Source organism: Balaenoptera ricei, chromosome 8, assembly GCF_028023285.1.
Source record: "Balaenoptera ricei isolate mBalRic1 chromosome 8, mBalRic1.hap2, whole genome shotgun sequence".
Classification (NCBI taxonomy): Eukaryota; Metazoa; Chordata; class Mammalia; order Artiodactyla; family Balaenopteridae; genus Balaenoptera; species Balaenoptera ricei.
Window position 1 is genome coordinate 10453846 of NC_082646.1, and position 21562 is coordinate 10475407.

The window sequence follows — 21562 nt, forward strand, 5'->3', positions numbered from 1 at the left end:
GGGGTCAGTTTCTGTATCTTGGACTCAGTTTCCCCATTCACTTTGAGGTTTTGGACGATAGTAGTTATTTTGTGCAACAATTTCTCAGACTGAATCCATTACTACGATGGTTTCTTAACTTGGAGAAGTGCTTGAAACCTTTCAGGGAACTTTTACATCTTTCCTTTTATCTTACCTTGAACGCTACCCACTAAAATAGATTGGGCCAGTGTTGACATTTTCCTTTGACAAATGATGAAATCGAAAGATTGAATGACTTGCGGCCCGAGGTCAGATAGAGGATGGGAATTCAGGTTGCCCAACTCAGGATTTGAAGTTCTAGACCATCCTGAATCTAGGTGGGAACCTCTGGGCTCCTGAGGTAGGGAGGATATAATTAGAGGAGTTCCATGATTCATGAAGGTGAGAAGAGTGGCAGTGCCAGGGACTTTAAATACTGTTAGTCCCACGATGAAGGAGAAAACTCAGGCTGGAAAAGTTATGTACGTAAGCCCCAGTCACACTTGAGGTGTTGGGGAGCTGGCTTTGAATCCTATCTGTGGGACCCCAAGGTGTGTGCCATCTGGTGTAGTGACAAAGCGCACGGACTTTTCTGGGTTTCTTTGTGTCTCTGTCTCCTTGTAGGTAGAATGGGGATACCTAGCACAGGGTTGCCGTGGGGATTATATGACATGATGCTCCGTGTAGAGTAAACCCTCCGATGTTTTGAACGGTGCGTGCTCTTATTGTCGTTTGTGTTCTGTGTCTCCCAAGCTAAAGTGCCAGCTCTTCTTACTGGGATTCCCAATCAGCTCTTAGCTCACCTCTCAGACCCTCAGGACAGTTGTGATGGTGAGTTAACCTCATCACATGAGCAGCATCTCGGGCATATTGATTGAAGACTTGGAAGCTGTGCCGAAGGGTCTAAGGAGATAAGTGAGACAAGAGCAGGGGTCACCTTGGTCTCTGTCCAGGGAGAGGCTGGAGGGAGGCGATAGTCTGAGAGAAGTGGTACTGTTGGGTCAGCTCTAGTTACCTCTGGGGGACTTCAGGTGCTGCAAGCAGGCTCCTTGCATGGAAGGCATCTCCATGAAGGGAAGAATGGCTAGTCCGAGTTACTCCCCGACCATGGGTCTCATGGGTCTCTTAGAAAAAAGAGTGAAGGCACATATACAGGCAAGCCATGGAATTGTCAAGAGTTTGTATTTCTTGGCCCTTCTGAACAGCACCAGCTGGGCCGTTGACACTGATGGAGTATGTGGGCTCTGAAGCTCCTGGGCGTGATGTCGCGTTGTGTTACCAAGATCCCCTTAGAGAACTCAAGGGCCCGATTCTGACCGAGTCAGTGCTTACCCACTGAGTATTCTCTGGATAGAGAGGTGTAAGCCCGCCGTCACAGGGCTGCAAAACGAGACGGAGGGCAGGGCCATTTCCCCCAGAGCACGTTCAGTCTCGCTGAATAAATGGTGCATATAAAGGCACAGAGCGCTGAAGTGCAGACCAACAAAACAGGTGTGGAGAGGCAGAAGCACGAAGCACACTTCAGGAACAGTGGAGGGTGAGTGAAGATTTTAAATGTTGATTTAATGCTCTTAAATTCTTTGGAGTTCAGTGTTCTCCTTCATTTGCCTCACAGTGATCTTCAGCCACTTGTCCTTTCTGGGAAGGGAAGGTCACTCTGAGGCGATGGGGTTAGTTGGGTGTTGGTTTCTTGAGTATCTATTATGCACCCAACCCTAGATTTTATGCTTTACCAACATTCGTTAAAGTTCACCATATCCCTGGGAGGTTTCAAGAGGAGGAAAGCTGGTCTGACGGGAGAAGTATACAGTCGGCACTCTGTATCCACGGGCTTGGCATCTGCTGATTCAGCCAACCATGGATGGCCTATGGAGACCAACTGTACCAACCCACTGTACATAAAACTTGAGCATGCGTGGATTTTGGTATCTGTGGGAAGGTGGGGGTTCCTGGAACCAATACCTTGTGGATACTGAGTGCCAGTTGCATATGGCAAAGAGGGTTCATGTGCTCCACCAACTGGGCATACCATGCCACGTGTAATAGGGAAGTCTCCACAAGGCATTTGAGGTGGAAAAAGATGGCTGTGATCCAGTAGACTTGACTGTTGAGTAGTATTTCTGCAAGTTTCTTAGATGGGGGATACCTATGTCTTGTGTAATTCTGGATCCATCTACATGTATGGTCCAGAGTTGGGCAAGTCTGGTCCCAGGAAGAGGTAGTGCTTAATGCTCTATGCACTGGCTGCCTTTGGAGAGGTGTTGCATTTGAACAGCAGATCCAAATTATCTTCCTCCCCAACAATTAGATCCTTAAAAGTTTTGCAGCTTCAGAAGTGAAGACCTCAGTAATCATTAGCATCATGTAGTATCATGATAGGTAGTATCACGTAGTTTAAAAACAATTTGGAGTGACATGACTGGGATCTGGGTCCTGACCCTGAAATTTTCTAGCTGTGTGACTTTGAGTCAATTATTTCACTTCAGCGTGCCTGAAATTTTCATCTGAAAATTGGAATGTAAGCGAGAATTTCCTCAAGTGGGAAGAGCAAATGTTAAAGTGATTTTTAAAAATGTAGCCTGCTATGCAAATACCTGTTATTACTCTTGTCCCCTGGCTGTTATCTCAGAGTTCTAGTGTTTTCACCTTTTCTGTTCTGAAAAGGCTTTCTCTCTCACTTACTTAGATGGAAGTTGGCATGATTAATGGAGCTGGGCAAACTGCTTTGGATCAGAGTACTAAAAACTTTTTTTTTTTTGAATGAGGTATAGTTGGCATACAATGTTACTTTAATTTCAGGTGTATAACATAGTGATTTGACATTTATATACATTACGATATGATCACCATGCTAAGTCTAGTTACCATCTGTCACCATTTAAAGTTATTATAATATTATGGACTATATTCGCTATTCTGTATATCACATCCCCATGAATTATTTGTTTTATAACTGGAACTTTGTGCCTCTTATTCCCTTTCACCTATTTCACCCATACCCCAACCCCTCTCTCCTCTGGAAACCACCAGTTTGTTCTCTGTATCTATGAGTCTGTTTCTGTTTTGTTTGTTCATTTTTTTGTTTTTTAGATTCTACATATAAGTGAAATAATCTGGTATTTGTCTTTGTCTGACTTATTTCACTTAGTATAATACCCTCTAGATCCATCCATGTTGTCACAGATGGTGAGATTTCATTCTTTTTTATGGCTGAATAGTATTCCGTGTTTTTTGTTTTTTTGTGTGTGTGTGTGTATCTCACATTTTCTTTATCCATTCATCTATTGATGGACATTTCAGTTCTTTCTACTGAAATCTCTTTAATTGCCCAAAGTAACTTTACACTTCCTAAATTAGTGAAACATGGAAGACTTTGAAAGGACAGGAAAACTAGATGGAAAATGTAGCCAGAGCAGAATTTGGTTGAGCATGCGAAGTTCCAAGAAGTTACAGTGAGAAATGAACAACAAATTAGGGTACCAAACAAATTGTTGACACACATATATTTCCCCCATACTCTCTGAGAAGATGGGAGAAATGCCACACCCATTAGGATGGCTACTTAAAAAACATTACAGATGTTAGCAAGGGTGTGGAGAAATTGGAACCCTGTGCACTGTTGGTAGAAATGTAAAATGGTGCAGTTGCTATGGAAAACAGTATGGCAGTTTCTCAAAAAGTTAAACATTAGAATTACCATAGGATATAGCAATTCTGCTTCTGAGTATGTAATCAAAATAAGTGAAAGTGGGGTCTCAAAGAGATATTCGTATACCCATGTTCATAGCAGTATTATTCACAGTAGCCAAACGGTGGAAGCAACCCAAGTAACTATCGACAGATGAATGGATAAGCAAAATATAGTATATACATATAATGGAATATTATTCAGTCTAAAAAAAGATGGAAATTCTGTCACATGCTACAACGTGGATGAAGCTTGAGGACAATATGCTAAGTGAAACAAACCAGACACAGAAAAACAAATATAGGTATACCTTGGCGATATTGTGGATTCGCTTCCAGACCACTGCAATAAAGTGATTATAGCAATAAAGCAAGTCACAAATTTTTGGTTTCCTAGTGCATATGAAAGTTATATTTACACTATACTATAGTATATTGACTGTGAGATAGCATTATGTCTAAAACAACAATGTGCATACCTTAATTAAAAAATACTTTATATTGGGCTTCCCTGGTGGCGCAGTGGTTGAGAATCCGCCTGCCAATGCAGGGGACACGGGTTCGAGCCCTGGTCTGGGAAGATCCCACATGCCGCGGAGCAACTGGGCCCGTGAGCCACGATTGCTGAGCCTGCGCATCTGGAGCCTGTGCTCCACAACAAGAGAGGCCGTGACGGTGAGAGGCCTGCGCACCGCGATGAAGAGTGGCCCCCGCTTGCCACAACTAGAGAAAGCCCTCGCACAGAAACGAAGACCCAACACAGCCAAAAATAAATAAATTAATTAATTAAAAAAAAAAAATTAAAAAAAAAATACTTTATTGCTAAAAAATGCTAACCATCATCTGAGTCTCCAGTGAGTTGTAATCTTTTTTGCTGGTGGAGGGTCTTGCCTCGCTGTTGATGGCTGCTGACTGATCAGGGTGGTGGTTCTGAAGATTGGGGTGGCTGTGGTAATTTCTTTTTTTAAAAATTTTTTAAATTAGTTTTTATGGAGTATAGTTGCTTTACAATGTTGTGTTAGTTTCTGCTGTACAGCAAAGTGAAGCAGTTATGCATATACATATACATATCCCATTTTTTGTATTTCCTTCCCATTTAGGTCACCACAGAGCATTGATAGAGTTCCCTGTGCTATACAGTAGATTCTCATTAGTTATCTGTTTTATACATAGTAGTGTATATATGTCAATCCCAATCTCCCAATTCATCCCACCCCCTTTCCCCCCTTGGTATCCATAAGCTTGTTCTCTACATCTGTGTCTCTGTTTCTGCTTTGCAAATAAGTTCATCTGTAGCATTTTTCTAGATTCCACATATGAGCGATATTATATGATATTTGTTTTTCTCTTTCTGACTTACTTCACTCTGTATGACAGTCTCTAGATCCATCCATGTCTCTGCAAGTGGCAAAATTTCGTTCCTTTTTATGGCTGAGTAATGTTCCGTTGTATATATGTACCACATCTTCTTTATCCATTCCTCTGTTGATGGACATTTAGGTTGCTTCCATGTCCTGGCTATTGTAAACAGTGTTGCAATGAACACTGGGGTGCATGTATCTTTTTGAATTATGGTTTTCTCTGGGTATATGCCCAGGAGTGGGATTGCTGGGTCATATGGTAGTTCTATTTTTAGTTTTTAAAGGAATCTCCATACTGTTCTCCATATTGGCTGTACCAATTTATATTCCCACCAACAGTGTAGGAGAGTTCCCTTTTCTCCACACCATCTGCAGCATTTATTGTTTGTAGATTTTTCGATGGTGACCATTCTGACCGGTGTGAGGTGTGAGGGTGGTACCTCACTGTGGTTTTGATTTGCATTTCTCTAATAATTAGTGATGTTGAGCATCTTTTCATGTGTTTGTTTGCCATCTGTATGTCTTTGGAGAAATGTCTATTTAGGTCTTCCGCCCATTTTTTGATTGGGTTGTTTGTTCCTTTTTGATATTGAGCTGCAGGAGCTGTTTGTATATTTTGGAGTTTAATCCCTTGTCAGTTGCTTCATTTGCAAATATTTTCTCCTATTCTAAGGGTTGTCTTTTCATCTTGTTTATGGTTTGGCTGTGGCAATTTCTTAAAATTAAGACAAAATGAAGTTTGCCACACTGACTGACTCTTCCTTTCATGAACACTGCATGTAGCGTGCAATGCTGTTTGATAGCATTTTACCCACAGTAGAACTACTTTCAGACTTGGAGTCAGTCCTCTCAAACCCTGCTGCTGCTTTATCAACTAAGTTTATGTCATATTCTAAATCCTTTGTTGTCATTTCAACAGTCTTCACAGCATCTTTACCAGGAGTAGATTCCATCTTAAGAAACCACTTCTTTTTTTTCTTGCTCAGCCACAGGAAGCAGCTCCTTGTCCCTGAAAATCTTATTACGATATTGTAGCGATTGTCACATCTTCAGGCACCACTTCTAATTCTAGTTCTCCTGCTGTTTCTAACACATCTGCAATTACTTCCTTCACTGAAGTTTTGAGCCCCTCAAAGTCATCCAGGAGGGTTGGAATCAACTTCTTCTAAACTCCTGTTAGTGTTGATATTTTGACCTCTTCCCATGAATCACAGATGATCTTCATGGCATTTTTTCATTTCCAGAAGGTTTTCAATTTACTTTGCCTAGATCCATCAAAGGAATCACTGTCTATGGCAGCTATAGCCTTATGAAATGTATTTCTTAATATAATAAGACTCAAAAGTCAAAGTGACTTCTTGATCCATGGTCTGCAGAATGGATATCATATGAACAGGCATGAAAACAATATCCATCTCACTGTACGTCTCCATCAGAGCTCTTGGGTGAACAGGTGCATTGTCAACGAGCAGTAATATTTTGTAAGGAATCTTTCTGAGCAGGAGGTCTCAACACTGGGCTTAAAATGTTCAGTAAATGACAATGTACACAGATGTGGTGTCATACAGGCTTTGTTGTTCTATTTAGAGAGCACAGGCAGAGTAGAATTGGCATAATTCTTAAGGGCCCTAGGATTTTCAGAATAGTAAATGAGCATTGGCTTCAATTTAAAGTCGCCAACTGCATTAGCCCCTAACGAGAGAGTCAGACTGTCCTTTGAAGCTTTGAAGCCAGGCATTGACTTCTCTGGAGCTATGAAAGTCCTAAATGGCATCTTCTTCCAATAAAAAGCTCTTTTGTCTACATTGAAACTCTCTTGTTTAGTGTCGCCACCTTCATTAATTATCTGAGCTGGATCTTCTGGCTAATTTGCTCCACCTTCTACATTAGCACTTGCTGCTTCATCTTGTGCTTTTATATTATGAAGATGGCTTTTTTCCTTAAACCTCATGAACCAACCTTTGCTAGCTTCAAACTTTGCTTCTGCAGCCTCCTCACCTCTCTTAGCCTTCATAGAGTTGAAGAGAGTTAGGACCTTGCTCTGGATGAGGCTTTTTCTTAAAGGAGTGTTGTGGCTGGTTTTGTCTTCTATCCAAACCACTAAAATTTTCCCCAAATCAGCCACAAGGCTGTTTCACTTTCTTATCATTTGTGTGTACGCTGAAGTAACACTATTAATTTCCTTCAAGAATGTTTACTTTGCATTTGCAACATGGCTAACTGTTTGGGTGTAAGCGACTTAGCTTTTGACATGCCTTCATCACTAAACTTAATCAGTTCTAGCTTTTGATTTAAAGTGAGAGACAGAGGAATGGATAAAGAAGATGTGGTACATATATACAGTGGAATATTAGCCATAAAAAGGAATGAAATTGGGTCATTTGTAGAGACATGGATGGACCTAGAGAGTGTCATACAGAATGAAGTAAGTCAGAAAGAGTAAAGCAAATATCGTGTATTAACACATATATGTGGAATCTAGAAAAATGGTATATATGATCTTATTTGCAAAGCAGAAATAGAGACACAGACGTAGAGAACAAATGTATGGATACCAAGGGGGAAAGGAGGGGTGGTGAGATGAATTGGAGATTGGGATTGACATATATACACTATTGATACTATGTATAAAATAGACAACCGATGGGAACATACTGTATAGCACAGGGAACTCTACCTAATGCACTGTGGTACCTAAATGGGAGGGAAGTCCAAAAGGGAGGGGCTATCTGTATGTGTATGGCTGATTCATTTTGTTGTACAGTGGAGGCTAAAGCAACAACATTGGAAAGCGACTATACTCCAATAAAAATTAATTAAAAAAAATAAATAGAGTGAGAGACATGCAACTCTTCCTTTTACTTGAACACTTAGAGGCCATTGTAGGGTTATTAATTGGCCTAATTTCAATACTGTTGTGTCTCAGGGAATAGGGAGGCTCAAGGAGAGGCAGTGAGATTGGGGAACAGCTGGTCGGTAAAGCAGAATGCATAGGAGGCTTATCGATTAAGTTTGCCATCTTATTTGGGTGCAGTTTGTGGCACCCCAAAACAGTTATAATAGTAACCTCAAAGATCCCTGATCACAGATCACTGTAACAAATGTAATAATAATGAAAAAGTGAAATACTGTCAGAGTTATCAAAATGTGACACAGAGGCACTAAGTGAACAAATGCTGTTGGAAGAATGGTGCCAACAGACTTGCTTGAAGCAGGGTTGGTGTAAATCCTCAGTGTGTAAATAACACCATATATCTGTGAGGCGCAGTAAGTTGAAGCACAATAAAACTAAGAAAATGCAGTATGCCTCTGTTGTATGACTCCACTTTCCACTTACATGAGGTACCTACAGAAGTCAAATTCATAGACAAAGTAAAATGGGGGTTGCTGGGGGAGGGAGAACGGGCAAGTACTCTTTAATGGGACAGAGTTTCAGTTGGGGAGGATGGAATATTCTGGAGATGGATGGTGGTGATGGTTGCGCAGTAATGTGAATGTGCTTAATGCTACTAAACTGTATATTAAAAAACAGTAAAGATGGTAAAATTTTTATTATGTATATTTTAGCACAGTTACAAATGAAAAAGAAATGAGAATATAAAAAAGTCAGTATATTTGATAGTTATGAGGGCTTAGACGCTGGAAGTATTTGTTTCATTACTGAAATTGAGCTGTGTATGAGGAAGAAGATTAGGCTCAATCTGAGCAGGAAAAGAGAATAATGTCATTCAATAAATGCAGTTTGTGGAAGTGAACAAATAAGGGAGAGAATACAGGAGAAAAATAGGCTCTTGGGACAGAGCAGTGGAAATTCCAGAATTTCTCTCCATGATGTGCTTAGGGGTAGGGTTTTGTTTTGACACTCTGTTCACATAACAAGCATGTCACTTTAATTTAAGCTGTTTATTTGGGGTGGCATTTAGTAGCTGATATGGGGAGGTACCAAAAGCCTTCTTGAGCCTCCTATTTTTGGTAGACCCTGAATTTGCTCTCGGATTAAATTTTCGTCAGGCCTCACCTTTGTGAGCCATCCGTGGTGAGAAAGGTTGCAGAACTCAAGAGAAATGAAAAAGCTACTCAATAATCAGGCTGAGGGAGGGAGGAAAAGTAACTAGCATCTGTTAACATGCCTATTTTGTACCAGCTCTTTATGTGTATTACCCATTTAATCCTGTCAGTTGCCTCTAAGGTAAATTTCATGTTGGCATTTGGTAAAGGTGACTTTCCTAAGATGCTTTTGCTACAGAGTGGTGAAGCCAGGACGGGAACCCAGGTCTGTGGGAGCCTAAAGCTTATTGTGTTTCATTACACTTATGGCTTTAGGAATTACATTTCCTTAGTTAATGATCTAGGTGATCCCTCCCTGGCTTTGCCGTTAGCAGCCAGAGAGGAGAAGTTTTCCTGGGACAGATATATGTCTCACACACTCAGCTTAGAGCCATCCGGTGGTGGGGGGGGGAGGCCCAGCATTAGCATTCACAATCTGAACATCATTTTTAATTTTCACAAATACCCGCGGAGCAACGTTTAGCCTTCCTGAGGCAGAAAGCTCCAGACGCACAGGTGTCTGGGAAGTGTCTTTTCTGCAGTGCCATCTCGGGTTCAGGTGTTGGGGTGAATGAACCTGAGGGCACTGGCCCCTCCCTGGAAGGCTGTTCTCAGGCTCCTTTGTTTGGTTTATGTATAGCTGTCAATGCACCATTCCTTCTGCTTCAGCTGTTTGAGAATCCCATCTTCTCTATCGATTTCCCACAGAACGTTTACTGCTCTCCAAGGTGTGACCTGTACCTCTAGCTAATTTATTTCTGTCATGGCCATAGGATTTAGGAATGAAGGGGGAGGGGAGGGAGGGAGGGTGGTGAGAGAGCGATGTGTCCGAGATGTGGGAAATAAATTCAGCCCTGGAACCCCCGACAGGCAGGCCCGCAGCTTGGGAGGGCTGTTCTGTGCCCGCAGCAGCAAGGAGACTTTGCTTGAAAATCTGCTCAGTAAGATGGAGGCTGCAGCCACCGGGTTTCAGGAGGCCAGGAATGATAGCAGGGCCCCATGGGGATGGAAAAGCAAGGGAAGAATGTGTTTGGAAATAACGCCTTGACTGTTCAGGAGCCAGTCACCATATTGAGCAGGATGTGGTAGGATTTTTTTTCCTCTTTTAATGAAATGATGGAAAACCCTTTCAGGGGCAGGGGGGCACCTCGTGAAGTCCTAGTCTCTTCTTCATTATGGGATTTTCAACCTCAGGACATTCCTGTATCAGTCCTGGAACTGTGATTACAATGACTGACGTGTGAGATATCAAATCGAACCACGTTAACATAAACCTTCCTTTCCCTCTGTGCCTAGAACATACTGAGTTACCCTTTCCATGGTATGATTTTACTAGATAACTAATTGAATGCCCACTTCATTTTTTTTTTCCTGTGAAAACAGCTTATATCTTCTTAGAAAATCTGGTTACCAACTTACACAAGGAAGGATGTCGGTTGTTTATTATTTTCTCCTGGATGGTGACTCACATTTGTTAAGCAAGTAGGTACGTTATATGTGAAGGGCATTGTTAAAGTTTTCAAATTTGTTTCATATACTTTATTTCATTTCCATAACAATGCTAAAAAGTAGGGGTTATTATTTTCAGTGCATAGTTAAAGAAATGCTGGCTTCTTAGCTGAGGTCATATGGCTAATAAATAGCAAATACAGGATTCAAGTCTAGGGTTTCTGGTTCCAGATTCAGATTGCAGTATACGACACCCCAGGAGTGCAGGGTTTACTATATTCTACCAACATCACCCCCTGAGTAGCAGAAGCTGGAGAGTAAGAGGCACAAGAGTCAAAATTTACCCACCTGTTAGACACTGATGGAATGAATTTGAATTGAACCAAACATGCAGCCTTCTAAGCTTCTACTTGTATGATTTATGCCTCGGGTCAGTCCGTCTGAGGTGTGAAAAAGCCTTAGGAAGAAGGGTAAAACATTTACTAGTGACTGTTTTCTCCCTCCTTCCCGTATACCAGCCTCCAACCCCACCGCAACTCACATAGAGATTCTTTGTCACTCTTTATAGGGAATAAAATAAGTCATCACCCCTCCATGTATTACCATCCATTATAATGTACCGTGGGCTGGGCGTTAGAATGGCAGTTATTTGTGAGGCTGGCTCATGGAGTTCATGCCTTTAAATCCCAGGCACTCTGAGACCCTCTCCCTTTTTCCCAGTGTGATGTACAAAGGGGCTTCTGGGAGTTAGTAGGAGAGCAAGATGGTGGGGATGGTGGGATGGCGGGTCTTTCACAGTTTGGACCTAGTCTACCTGGAACCATCTAACTCTGGGGAAGAGGAACCCACTTCCTCTTGGAGATGGTGGCCAAATAAACCAACTCCGTGCCACCTCAGAGGCTGACAGAGCCTCAAGAGTCTCCATAAGGAAGCCCCCGACTTGAGCTATTCCATTTTTATAAACATACCGTGATAGTATTATGGAAAGGATTTCTATCCTCAGTAAGTGCTTGTCATAAAAGAAGAAGGGATCTTCTTGTAGATAAATAAAAATGTTCAGTGTGTAGAAATGAAACATAACTGTGAATATCCCTGGAGTAACTGAAATTATTTTGGTTTGAAAAGATCTGGACTTTGAAAAGAAACTTGTATGCTTTCTTTGTAGTCAGCAAACTACATTCTCATCATCTCTGAGGTAACCTTCACCTCAGGACTTAGGATTTGGGGAAGGGATGAGTAAGGTACAAAATAAGAAATGCTCAGAAAAAAGTCATATTTGCTTCCACGTCAACAGTGTGTGATGTGTTTTGCTGCTTCTCCTGCCTGGAGCAATTTTTATTTCTCCACTCCTTTGCTTTTTTGCAGACTGATCTGGGATACTGGTACCTTCCTTGAGGTCAACCTGAAGTGGCATGGTGTTGCAGAGAGAACTCAGGACTTGTAGATTTAAAAAGCCTGATTTTTTTTGAGTCCTGTTTCCACAAATGAAATTGTGTGCTGTGTGGCTACAGGGTTTAACTATCATGATCAATTTCTGCATCAGTAAAATGGGTATATTAACATCTATCCTAACTCACAGGGTCGTTATAAGGACCTCAAGCAACAATGGGTGGTAGAGTGTTTTATAAACTTGAAAGCATGACACAGGAAAGAATTTATCCTCTATTATTTTGAGTTCTTAAAATGTATATGCAATCAGTATTATCTCCATTATCCATGTGATCATAATGGCATCATGGCATCCAGAATGTCATTATGTAACATTAGAACTTATTTGGGGCTATGATTTGGCATCAGCCTACAGCTCACCACTAAATATCAAATGCACACCTTCTCCATTCTCTGCTCCACCTCTCCCCACACTTTCTAACTATCCTGCCACTTTGCTTTGGGATTTTATTCAACCCTCATATCTGCCCCTGTTCCTTTTTGGAGGTTCACCTGGGAACCTCTTTAAGCCTCCTCATCACTAGGAGTCCATCTCACTGCTCCTGGAATTTGCAACCTTACTAGAGCACGGTGGGCTGGGCTGGGCTGGGCTGGGCAGGGTAGGGTGCAGAGAGAAGAACCAGTGCGGGGAGGGTGTGCTGAGTTTCAGACATCTCCATTCTCAACTTGGAATGGGTTTTCTAATAAAAATAATAGGACATATGAATTTTTAAGTCTGATAATGCAATAATGAGTTCTACTACGTGATGGATTAGCTTGTTGGTGGGCTAGTATGAGAATCTAAAAACCATTTATACAATTTTTTATTTGGGAAAATGTGAATTACAAGGACTGACTTACAAACATATATTTAGAGCTAAACCTCGTTGTGACTTGAGGCCTTTCTTGTCCTGAAGTTGAGATCCTTTCTTCCAAATTTAATTTGTATAAATACTTTATACTCAATGTCGTGAGTAGTGACTGGGTTAGTGGGTACAGCTGGATGAACACTGATGCTGGGGGAAATGGAAAGGGAAGGGGTCCTACCCTGGCTTTGCCATTTGCCATCTGTGACACTGGACAGCTACTTAAGCTCTTTACTTCTCAGTTTCCTCACCTACAAAATAAAGAAAAATGGTACAGATGAACATGTTTGCAAGGCAGAAATAGAGACACAGACGTAGAGAACAAATGTATGGACACCAAAGGGGGAAGGGAGGGTGGTGGGATGAAATGGGAGATTGGGATTGACATATATACACTAATATGTATAAAATAGGTAACTAATGAGAGCCTGCCGTATAGCACAGGGAACTCTACTCAATGCTCTGTGGTGACCTAAATGGGAAGGAAATCCAAAAAAGGGGATATATGTATACATATAGCTGATTCACTTTGCTGTACAGCAGAAACTAACACAACATGGTAAAGCAACTATACCCCAATTAAAAAAAAAAACAAACCAAAGATGCTGATAATAGTACTCAATTCTCAGGGTTGTTTTTGTTAGAAATGCATCATAGGCAATAACAGCTTATATGAAGAGAGTTGTTACACTGACTTAGCGCAGTATTCAGTTTTCCATTTTGTTGAACAGGTGGTGACTGGCCTCTGAGTGAGGACTTTTTTTTTTTTTAATATAAATTTACTTATTTATTTACGGCTGTGCTGGGTCTTCGTTGCTGTGCCTGGGCTTTCTCTAGTTGTGATGAGCGAGAGCTACTCTTCGTTGAGGTGTGCAGGCTTCTCATTGCGGTAGCTTCTCTTGTTGCGGAGCGTGGACTCTAGGCACGAGGGCTCAGTAGTTGTGACTCTTGGGCTGTAGAGCACAGGCTCAGTAGTTGTGGTGCACGGGCCTAGTTGCTCTGCGGCATGTGGGATCTTCCTGGACCAGGGCTCGAACCCGTGTCCCCTGCATTGGCAGGCGGATTCTTAACCACTGTGCCACCAGGGAAGTCCTTGAGCGAGGACTCTTAAGATTGTGTTCACTGATGTTAGGGAGATCAGAAATTACCATGAATGCTTTAGGTACACATAAGGAATTGACTTAATTGTGGTATGCACATACAATGGAATATTATTCAACCATAAAAAGAAACGTGATAGTGATACATGCTACAGTGTGGATAAACCTTGAAAATATTATGCTAAGTGGAAGAAGTCAGTCTCAGAAGCTTACTTACTGTATGGTCCCATATATATGAAATCTCCAAAATAGGTAAATCTGCAGAAACAGAAACAGAACAGATTTGTGGTTGCCATGAGCTTAGGGGAGGGAGAAAATGGTGGTGGTGGGGGGTAACGTAATGGGTATGGGGTTTTCTTTTGGGATAACAATGTTTTAGAACTAGATAGAGGTGATAGTTGCACATCATTGTGAATGTACTAAATATCACTGAATCGTTCACTTTAAAATGGTTAATTTTATGTTACGTGCAGTTTTAAAAAAATGCTATGGAAGAAGAAAACCACCTAAATAAGTTGACTGTGTAGAAAGCCTTCCTGACTCTTTATATAGTCTTGGTCTATATAAAGAGTTTGTGAGTTTGTGAAGACAGTCTCTCTTACTTCTTCCCTACATTTTTTTTCCCCTGCCTTTTGTAGTCCTATCTGAACTCCTTGGTTTTCTGTCCCTCCACGAGGACTCAAGTGCTGTTTGAGTCACTTCTTTCATTGATTCCCTGACTCATTCCTTCACCTGGTGTCAAGGAGAGCGATAATTAATATGTGATCTGGGACAGAGGCTGGGCAGCCCTGCTGTGTAACTGCAGGTATCTTAACCTCTCTGGTCTTAGGGAGACATCAACAAAATCATTTCCCGGGATTCTTTCAGCTTTAAATTTCTAGATTTAAGAAATAAGAAATGCATTATTAGGTTTCCTTTAAATATTCTGCCAGCTAATTTCTCCAGTTCTTTTACTTTGAATTCATTTATCAAACCTAGCTAGACAGATAGAAAAAAATAAATTACACTTTGAATTAGCCTCTCCTTTTTCATTAGACCTCAATAATGAGGAGAAAATTCATCTCCACATCTGTGGTAAAACTTCTTTGACCACGGGAAACCTTTCTTCATGTTTTTTTTTAAGATAAAAATGCCCAAAGCATGAAACTGATATACTTTTAAGGTTTGAAAAGCATCAAAATTGATTTTTCTCTTTAATTTTAATATGTAACAGAAAACAAGACACTGCCATAACTTAATAGCCCATCAAAACACTATCTTCAAGGGTCATTTAGCATTTCCATGATAAATTGCTATTTTTAGAAGCTTATGTAACCAAACAAAGAATGTGTTCTTGGCTATGGCCGTGAAGACAAGTTATTATTGTGGGAGGGACAAAGGAATCTGAGAGGCTCATGAGAGACGGAGCCAATTGCAGAGAACATTTTATAGAGCGCCCTTTCTCTTGAGTCTCCATTTTCTGCAATCAGGATAATGCAGTGCCTTTCAGAGCCATTTTCATTTTTGAAGTGCTCTTTCATCATTAGCTAATAAATACTCATCAATGAATTTTCCTCAGCGTCTTGGAAGTTGGAGGAAAAAGAAAATCGCTTTCTATTTCGTAAGTATTATTCCCCTTGGGGCCTCCCTTCTCGTGCTTCTAATGGAAACAAGAAATAAATTATACCTACTTATTTGAAAGGACCAAAGACCACCATTCCTTCCATAGAGAGCACCTGGAAATTTGCATCAGCTATTAATGACCTTCTATAACTACCTCACTGTAGTAGCAGAAGGAATATCTGTCTCCCATTACCAAGCTCTGTTCTGTTTAGTGTCTCATGAGGACAGTTAACTGGAAGGGTGCCTTGGGGGGTCTTCTTGGGGGGGGTCTTCTCAGGGAGCTGAGTGTGGAGAGTCGAGCTGAGAGAAGGTGGTGTCTGTGTGAGCATGGGTTTCCAATGGACTTCATATCTCTGATTTCTAGGGTCAAAAAGTTATGGTTTTGGAATTTTCTGTTCTTTTGTATTATCCATGTTTCTTCTCCCCTATATCATCTTCTTTCCATTTGGACTTGGCTCTGAGTTTCACAGTTGCTGCTGTGGTGAATTGCACTGCACATACTTAAAGCCACTCCAAGACTTTTCTAGTTGCACGTGGGGTTTGAGGAAGACAGTTTGATTCAGAGCATGAGCTATGTCTTACTGGGTTTCTGCTGCCTTGTTGTCTAAAGTAATGTTATCCAACAGACACAGAACACAAACCACACCATGAGCCATTTATAATTTAAAATTTTATGGTAACCACTTAAAAAAGTGAAAATAAAGAGGTGAAATTAATTTTAATAATATAGTTTATTTAACCCAATATATCCAAAATTTTATTACCGTAATATGTAATCAATATAAAATTGTTAATGAGATATTTGACATTCTTTTAAGCCAAACTGGTGAATGCTAATGTGTATTTATACTTACAACACATCTCAGTTTGGACTAGCCACATTTCGTATGCCTCGTGGCTACTGTATTGGACAGCACGGCTCTGTAGGCATAAGTAGACAATATTTGAACAAACATTTTAAAAATAAAAAGCATTTCTGAATTATTTATTACACAGTCAAGTTCTGATATAAATTGCTGTAAGTTTTCTCTTCAAGGCTCTCATAAAGAATGAGGGGATGTTAGAGGGTTCTAGGGTTTATCAGCAGAGAAAGATTTAATGTGTGTTTTCTCAAACCTACCATTCACTCTGGAATTAACACAGCATCAAAGAATTATGATCCCTCCCTCCCCTTTTGCTTTATGTTTTGCTGTACCTTGAGCTCAGATCTACCTAAGAACCAAGAAATGACAAGACTGTTGATTTTAGATAGTGATTAGGATTTAACCATGTTTTTTTTTTTTAATAAATTTTTTATTTATCTGAATTTTAATTTTGGCTGCGTTGGGTCTTCCTTGCTGTGCGCAGGCTTTCTCTAGTTGCATCGAGCAGGGGCTACTCTTCGTTGTGGTGCACGGGCTTCTCATTGCGGTAGCTTCTCTTGTTGCGGAGCACGGGCTCTAGGTGCACGGGCTTCAGTAGTTGTGGCACTTGGGCTCAGTAGTTGTGGCTCACGGGCTCTAGAGCGCAGGCTCAGTAGTTGTGGCACGCGGGCTTAGTTGCTCTGCGGCATGTGGGATCTTCCCGGACCAGGGCTCGAACCTGTGTCCCCTGCATTGGCAGGCGGATTCTTAACCACTGTGCCACCAGGGAAGCCCAGGATTTGGCCATGTTTGATGGAAACCCAGTCTTACAGTAGCTGCACTTTAAGTGGTTCCCACACAATCTTAGTTTTTGATGCTATCATCCTCCAAAGTAATGTTCTGTGCTTATTTTCATGTGGTTGTGTTCTCATGAAGAAAAAGGATACTTTTTATACTTGTAGCTTCTTACCTGAACTCAACTGAAGGAATTCTAAGGGGCGATAGCCATGACCAAAGGAACCAGAGGCACCAAAAACCACCTCTCAAAGGCTTGGCACCTCCATTCTTGGGCTAAATATCTCATTCTGGGGGAGAGCAGTATCACAGATATTTGGTGTGTCTGTCATTCCGTTGACTGGAACTTTAGTCAATGGCACTTCCACACGTTTATGAAAGAATGATGGTTAATGTTGATAATTATTTATCATTGAACATCAACTATGAACGAAACACTCTGGTAGGTGTGGTGAGATATAAAAAGGAAATGCCATCCTCCCTGCCCCCAAAGAGCTTAGCCTGATGGTGAAGATGGTACACATCCTAGTTGAGGTTCTAAAGTGTTAGAGCAGAGCTATCAGCAGGGTACCAGATGACCCTGAGGTCCTGTAAGATCCAGTGAACGAACCTTTGCCAAGGACTCTTTCATGCCAGGAGATGGACTAGGTGTCAGTGACAACTAAGGTGAAGACAGTTTCTCTTCCTACTGATACCCTCATCTACTGTGAGACATGGGTAAAAAATCACCTGCAGTGCCACGTGAGATGTGATATTATGGAGAAACAGAACTCCAGAAAGGCAGAGGAAGGAGAGACGAAGATTTCCAGTCCAAGTTGGGGTCATATCTTCAGAGGCAATGATGATGCGGCCGGCTTTCAAAATGGGAGTTCACGGGCAGGAAGGGGAGATGGAAGCAGCCTGGAAAGAAAGGGGCAGGAGTGAAGGCGAAGGTGGTCCTGGGGCTGGTGAGCGCTGGAGAAAGGTCACACCTGGGCAAGTTCTCCCCAGATCATCTGATCCTGTCTTAGGGCACTTGATTCAAATACTGCTTGTGTTATGTTCTCTACAGTTCATGGATGTTTAAAAAATTATTAAAACTTACTAAGAATGGATCATTTATTTTTTTCACTATTATTTAAAAAGTACCACATCAATGACTATTTTTTTTTTTGATTTAGTTGCGTGATAGTGAAGGATCCACGTCATGGTGGTTAAGAGCTGACTCTGGAAGCCAGAGTGCCTAGATTCAAATCCCAGCACTGCCACTTAAAACTGTGCTGTTTAGCCCTTCTGTACTTCAGCTTCTCCATCTGTAATATGGAAAATAATAATAGCACCTCCCTCAAAGGTTGTTCTTAGTAATAAAGTGAGTTAAGACTTGGGAAGGGCACAGAATAATGTCTGCTTACCATGCTTCATGGTAAGTATCCTAAATGTTTGTTAAATTAAATGAGGGCAGTGCACAAAATTCTAGTGCCTAGTGATGGCAGACAGCTTTCTGTGTGACTGGCATGTGATCAGGTCATTGATGATTTTTTTTTTGAAAGGGTTAATTTGCTTGTTGTCCAGCTGGTCTGAAGTCGTCAGTGACGCGCACTGACACGAATGAAGATTGCAGTACGCATCCCTGCAGTGGGATTGTACAAGTTTTATATTTTATTTTAGTACCTGCTAAAAACACTTTTAGTTGTTCAGAATATCTAAATGATCCACGTCAAAGAACTTGCGTATGAAATATCCAGAAACGCAGGTCTCTTCTAAGAGAATATGTGAGAATATGTGTACATCAATGTTGGATCATATATGAAAATAGTACTTTTGTAAGTAAAAGCAGAACCTTGTCATATTGCAATGATTGATCGATTTGCATTCATGTAAAATTGTTAAGAAAAATTACAAATAGGCATAAAAGTAAAGAGAATAGTATAGTGACCCCTCATATACCCATCATTTAGATTTTAACAATTTTTTTGGTTGAGGTATTTTAAAGCAAATCCCATAAATCGTGGCATTTGAACCCCTAAATATTTGATTAGAAATTTAGGAAGTTTGTTTTCTTGTATAACTACATTATCCCACCAGCAATAATCTTTTTTTGATACATCCCATCTATATTCAAAATGCGCCAGTTGACCCCAAATGGCTTTTACAGAGTTTGCTTGAATCAAGACACAAACAAGGCCTACCCAGTGTATTTGGTTATCAAGACCCTTATGTTTCTCTTAATCTAGGATGGTCTGAATTTCAGTGTTGGTTTGAGAGGGTTTTGTTGTGTGATGGGCTCCAGGTCTGAGACCTAGTTGAAACCAGGTGTTGGGTGTGGCCTCATTCACCTTAGGTAGAAATACTTTTATCAACAAAGTTAAATTATAATTATCTCCCAACCAGTTTTAATGTCAATTTTAAGTATTCTAGGCACGGAGAGAGGCACCGAAGGCCCAGAAATGAATGCGATATGATCCCTGGACTCAGAAATCAGGCAGAGAGTTTCTGCACTTTGACCATGGAAGTTTCTGCTGTACGACCCACCAGAGGATGAGATCTTGAGGGTGAGGGAGGAGGGTGGCAGCCTCTGGGGAGCAAAGCGCAGTGGTGCAGATTCTGGCTCATGGCTTTTCTTTACATCAGACAACTGAGAATGCTGGTAGTTTTACAGCCCAGTTGGAAAGGGGCCTAGTGGTTAGAGATGGGAGACTCTGGGGTCTGCCCTCCATCCTAACAGCCTCTCTCTTAGGGCCATACTGTCTGACGTTTCCTTCCTCCGTGGGTATAAATCGTGTCGAGTCTCCACAAATAGCCAAGCCCTGGAGAGCATTTGAGAAACGGTTAATATCTCCTAGGAAGCGTCATTCTAACGAAAGCACACACACAATATTTCCCGCCTTAGGTCTTTGCTTTATATATGTGTTCTTCCTTCTAATTTGGAAGGAGATCCTGAAGGTGGTAAGTTTACTGAGAAGAAAGGAGACAGTTTTTTTTTTTTCTCCTTCAGGAACATGTATGTTAGGGAGAAAGCATGTTCCGAACACCTGAGGTGGACCAGGAGGATGTGGAGAGAAGATGGTGGGAGTGCGGAAGGCCTGGGCTGAGAAACGGAAAGACCTGGGGTGGAATTCCTCTCTCTTCACTCAGCAGCTGTTTTAACTTGAACAGGTCTCAGAACTTGCTTGAAATCCAATTTTTTAAATCTACAACATGGGTGTAAGCCGGTTAGAATGGGCATCGTCAGAAAATCTCCAAACAACAAAGGCTGGAGAGGGTGTGGAGAAAAGGGAACCCTCTTGCCCTGTTGGTGGGAATGTAAATTGATACAGCCACTATGGAGAACAATATGGAGGTTCCTTAAAAAACTAAAAATAGAGTTACCATATGACCCAGCAATCCCACTACCGGGCATATACCCTGAGAAAACCATAATTCAAAAAGACACATGCACCCCAATGTTCACTGCAGCACTATTTACAATAGCCAGGTCATGGAAGCAACCTAAATGCCCATTGACAGACGAATGGATAAAGAAGATGTGGTACATATAAACAGTGGAATATTACTCATCCATAAAAAGGAACGAAATTGGGTCATTTGTTGAGACGTGGATGGATCTAGAGACTGTCATACAGAGTGAAGTAAGTCAGAAAGAGAAAAACAAATATCGTATATTAATGCATATATGTGGAACCTAGAAAAATGGTACAGATGAACCTGTTTGCAGGGCAGAAATTGAGACACAGATGTAGAGAACAAACGTATGGACACACCAAGCGGGGAAAGCGGTGGGGGGGTGGAGGTGGTGGTGTGTTGAATTGGGAGATTGGGATTGACATGTATACACTGATGTGTATAAAATTGATGACTAATAAGAACCTGCTGTATAAAAAAAAAAATTGGGCGTAAGAATGCCTTTTTCATATAGTCTGTAATGAAGATGAAATAAAAGATTATAGTTTTGAAATTTTCTAGTTTTTGCAGACCCTCTTTACAGGTAGGAAAGGACTACTGTTACTGCCATTAGGAGGAGGAAACCTGTCTCAGTTCTTTGGAAGAACAAATAGTTGTGAGAGTGCTGTGTAGACTAGAGGACGGTCAGCCAAGGTCTTCAAAACTCAGAATGAAGAAAGGTTCAAGATCATGTATTTATTTATTTATTTCCAGAATAAACAATGATGGGAGGACTGAAGAATTTTTAAGAAACGACGTAACTTTGTCTCTATTAGTTTAGGAGCAAGAATAAATTTAAATTGACCTTGCAAACATTGAGGTAGGCTGGATGCCTTCACTGGCAGTGTTAATTAGGAGAGCCTCTGCTTCGCTATGAAACAGGGTTATAATAATGAAAAATTGGCCTTTTGAACATAGGTCTGAATTGGACAGATGACTGGCTCTTCTATAACGTAGAGAGGGCA

The 21562-nt window shown here is 41.1% G+C and overlaps 1 long non-coding RNA gene across 1 annotated transcript in view; it reads left to right on the forward strand.

Moving 5' to 3' along the window:
• Positions 1 to 15398: 15398 nt before the first annotated feature.
• LOC132370332 (uncharacterized) overlaps positions 15399 to 21562 on the forward strand; it is a 135184-nt gene continuing 129020 nt past the window's right edge. The window contains exon 1 of the long non-coding RNA XR_009504548.1: positions 15399 to 15538. This is a non-coding gene — a long non-coding RNA (uncharacterized LOC132370332). The remainder of the gene's footprint in view (positions 15539 to 21562) is intronic.